At 48.8% G+C, this 4,300-nt stretch overlaps 1 long non-coding RNA gene across 1 annotated transcript; it reads left to right on the top strand.

The window, feature by feature from the left end:
- The first annotated feature begins 419 nt into the window (after positions 1 to 419).
- Positions 420 to 2,978, top strand: LOC310693711. Its single transcript, XR_014519353.1, has 2 exons — positions 420 to 531; positions 2,543 to 2,978. It is a non-coding gene; the product is annotated as an uncharacterized lncRNA (long non-coding RNA).
- The last annotated feature ends 1,322 nt before the right edge of the window (positions 2,979 to 4,300 follow it).

Below are 4,300 nucleotides of genomic sequence, written 5' to 3'. Positions count from 1 at the left end.
GCCTTTGGAAGTTTGTTTGTTTTTTGCTGGAGATTCCTTGTCCCCTCACAGAACTGCAGCTCCCTGGCAGGCTCAGAGCTGGCTGAAATGTGCCGTGTAACCATTCCCAAAAAGCACTTCTGAGCCTCTTTCATGCTATTTGTACACAGTGTGAATGCTGGCCAGGTGGGATCAAAAGCAGAAAAGAGCCAGTTTTTAAAAATCAAATGCACATTTTCTTGCCACCGCAAGTTTTTTTTTATTCTTCCCCATTTGGATTGCAGCTCTCCAGCAGCAGCAGGCTTGTTCCAACCGCCAACTCTGGTATGGGGCTTCTGTCAGCGGCTGCAGCCCAGAAAGTATTGTCAAACGCCCAGGCTCAGTTGGAGGAGCTGAGCAGAGTTGCATCTTTGAAGAGCCCCAGCTGCAAGCAACCCAGAGCCAGATCCAAGAAGGGACTGGCGGAAGCGAGTGAAGGTCCCCAGCTGGTGGAGATCCTTAGCAAACCAGCTCTCACAAGTGAAACACCATAGTGAGATGGCTTCTTCCTGGGTAATTGCCTCTTTAGCAGCCTCTTGCTGCCAGTTATCCTTACAATCCTAATTAACAAGCAACCAGATAATTAGGAATTTAATTAAGAAAACCAGACTCTCCAGAAATAGCTGGCATCTTTGGAAAGAATGTGTATGGCATGGCCACCGAGGCATTGTGTCGGCTCCCAGAGTGGGGAATGCTTGACTTGATTCCTTCACCCCGAGCTCTGCCTCCCAGAGGCATTGCCACATCACCTGAACATACGAAACTGCCTTATACCAAGTCAGGCCATCATTCCACCTAGCTCTGTATTGTCAACACTGGCTGGTAGCAGCTCTTCAGAGTTTCAAACATAGGTCTTTCCCAGTCCTTGCTGGAGACACCAGGGATAGAACCTGGGACCTTTTTGCATGCCAAGCAGGTGTTCTGCCACTGAGCTACAGCCCTTCCCCAAGGGCCAGAGACTCTTTCAGACAGCAGCAGGTAAATCTTGGGTCCTAGCAAATGATGTTGTCTTTGAGGTCTCATCAGCACCACCCAGCTTGGCCAATCATAAGTAGGAGAGGGTTTTTGTACTCATGCCCTGCTTGTAGGCTTTCCATGGGTATCTGGAGACCATGTAAACAGGATACTGGACTAGACAGACTTTTGGTTTGATCCAGCAGGGCTCTTCTGATGGAGGTTCAAGAAGAAATGACTTATCCACTGAAGCTTTCCTACAGGGACAGCTCCTTAACCATCACTAATGAAGAGGTCTAGTTTCCCATGTAACACTAAGCACTGCTTAACGTTATCTAAGGCTACAAACCTTGGTTCAGGGGCGCCATCTAGGAGGGCTGCAGAGCCAAGGGCCCCCCAAATTCTGTGGCAACCATGTGCATGCACGCAGTGCAATGTGCTCACGTCACTTGCGCATGCTGTGTGGCACGCTCTTACGTGGTGGCATGCATGTGACATGTCAGCCTGTTGCGTGCACACATGGCATCAGCATGTTGTATAGTGTGTGCGCACGGTGCGAGCACATTGCACATCGTGCACGCATGAAACTGGCACGTTGCGTGGCGTGTGCACGTCGCATGGCACCGGCCTCCTCAATTGTGAGGGCAAGCTGGCACACTTGCCTTGGTTAACAAGTGACCTTTAAATGTAGCTCATAAACAACACTAAGCTGCTGGGCTGGGTTCACACATAATGCTAAGCCGTGGTTTAATAAACTGCAGCTATGTATGAACCAGGCCTCAGTGACTGTCTCTGCAATGCGTGGAGATAGCACCACCACTGCTGGCATTCTCAGGGCACTTGGCCCATTATCCCTTCTTGGCAGTCAGCAGTTTCTAGGGCTCTCTTTCTCTCCCTGGCTGCTCCCTGGCACTCAGAAGCAAGGAGAGTGAGTTAGAAAATCATGCCGCCCATCTGGAAAGCAGAAGATGCCTGAGTCGCCCACTCTGCCTTCTCAGGGACTGTGCTTAGTAGGCCCAAAGAGCTGCAACCCTGAGGTCCATTTCCAGGGGCTCCAAACTGCAGTCATTTTCCTCACTGCAAGCAGCACACACAGTTCCTTTTAGCCTCTCCACCCTGCAGGTGGGTATAGCTTCAGGTGCCATCCATAAAAAGCCTTTAGACAGATGAGTGGGCCAAGCTATTAGTGGCCATCAAGAAAACATCTGTTGTTCAGCATCCATCAGCGGGGTATAAAAGAACCTGGGAGGGGGGAAAGGACCATTTCTTCACTTGGCAGAGCAGAATAGCACAGGCCTAGACCATTACATGGTAAAGTTTCACTGAAACCAGCTGACTCATCCACCAGTTTTAGGCTGTGGGTGGAGCTCCGTAGGAAATTAGCCTCTTAGGAGCCCTGTGGTGCTCCAGGGAATTCAGAGAGGATAAGCCCCAGGGAGTTCAATTAGTTTGGCAAGGTCTGAGGTAGGCTTACAATAGTCTGAAAAAATTGTCTATGTTGGATGTTTAAGGGATGCTGTTTGTGTATTAGGCTGCTGGTGGTGGCTTGATTAGGAATTTTCCATTCCAGGGAAAAAAGAAGTCACTTGCTGAAAAACAATGAAGAGCTTTGTGGTACCTTTAAAGACTAACAAGCCTCTTGCAACGACTCGGTCCAGTATATCTGAAGGAGTGTCTCTACCCCCATCGTTCTGCCCGGACACTGAGGTCCAACGCCGAGGGCCTTCTGGCAGTTCCCTCACTGCAAGAAGCCAAGTTACAGGGAACCAGGCAGAGGGCCTTCTCAGTAGTGGTACCCGCCCTGTGGAACGCCCTCCCATCAGATGTCAAAGAGATAAACAACTACCTGACATTTAGAAGACATCTGAAGGCAGCCCTTTTTAGGGAAGTTTTTAATGTGTGACATTTTTATATATTTTTAATCTTTGTTGGAAACCACCCAGAGTGGCTGGGGAAACACAGCCAGATAGGTGGGGTACAAATAATAAATGATTATTACACTGGTACCTCGGGTTACAGATGCTTCAGGTTAAAGACGCTTCAGGTTACAGACTCTGCTAACCCAGAAATAGTACCTCGGGTTAAGAACTTTGCTTCAGGATGGAAACAGAAATTGTGCGGTGGAGGCACAGGAGCAGCGGGAGGTCCCATTAGCTAAAGTGGTACCTCAGGTTAAGAACAGTTTCAGGTTAAGAACGGACCTCTAGAATGAATTAAGTTCTTAACCCGAGGTAAGGTAAAGGTAAAGGGACCCCTGACCTTTAGGTCCAGTCGTGGCCGACTCTGGAGTTGCGGTGCTCATCTCGCTTTATTGGCCGAGGGAGCCGGCGCACAGCTTCCAGGTCATGTGGCCAGCATGACTAAGCCACTTCTGGAGAACCAGAGCAGCGCACAGAAACGCCATTTACCTTCCTGCCGGAGCAGTTCCTATTTATCTACTTGCACTTTGACATGCTTTCAAACTGCTAGGTTGGCAGGAGCAGGGACCAAGCAACGGGAGCTCAACCCGTCATGGGGATTCGAACCGCCCACTTTCTGATCGGCAAGTCCTAGGTTCTGTGGTTTAACCCACAGAGCCACCCGTGTCCTGAGGTACCCGTAACCCGAGGTACCACTGTATTATTATCAGCTTCTGCGAGCCAGTATCCACTTCTTCAGATGAGTAGTCTGATAATCTCAGCATGTATGCCCAGTTGCTGTTGCAGGAACAAAGCCAATCAAAAATTTAGCAACCGTAACCACAAGGGTAGCTGATAATGTGCCCTCCAGGTAGACTCCAAAGCCCATCAACCCTAGCCAGCATGGCCAATGGTCAAGGATGATGTGAGTTGTAGTCTAAAATATCTCGAGGGCACTGGATTGGTTACCCCTACCTAGCTCTACCCAATGCATGAAATGTCCTTAAAAGAACAGGATAATGGGCCTATGTCACACACAATAGGATGCTGGAACTAGATGGGCTATTGATCCAGCATGCTCTTCTTACATTCTTGTATACCACTTACAGGTTTTAGATGATCAAAGCGGTATATACATTTTGTTAAATAAATAACTTAACCATAAGGAGGGATTGCAGAAAGCCCTCAATAACAAAGAACAGGTGGAGGCATTCGGAAGCTGCCCAGCAGCAATGGACACCTGGGCAGGAGACTGAGCAGGCCGAAAGGTCACCTGGTCTTTCGCACTATGATGAAATGGAGTATATTTCTATTGACAGGAATAATTCCTCATAGTGGTGTGTCTGGTATCTTCATGGCATAGTTTTCATTGCATGCTGAGGAGGCACCTCTGTACCCCAGCCTCTAATATACTATCTACCCTATTCTTT

The sequence above is a fragment of the Podarcis liolepis genome (genome assembly GCF_965112155.1).
Source record: "Podarcis liolepis genome assembly, chromosome: 14".
NCBI lineage: Eukaryota > Metazoa > Chordata > Lepidosauria > Squamata > Lacertidae > Podarcis > Podarcis liolepis.
This window is presented reverse-complemented; position numbering and strand designations above follow the sequence as displayed.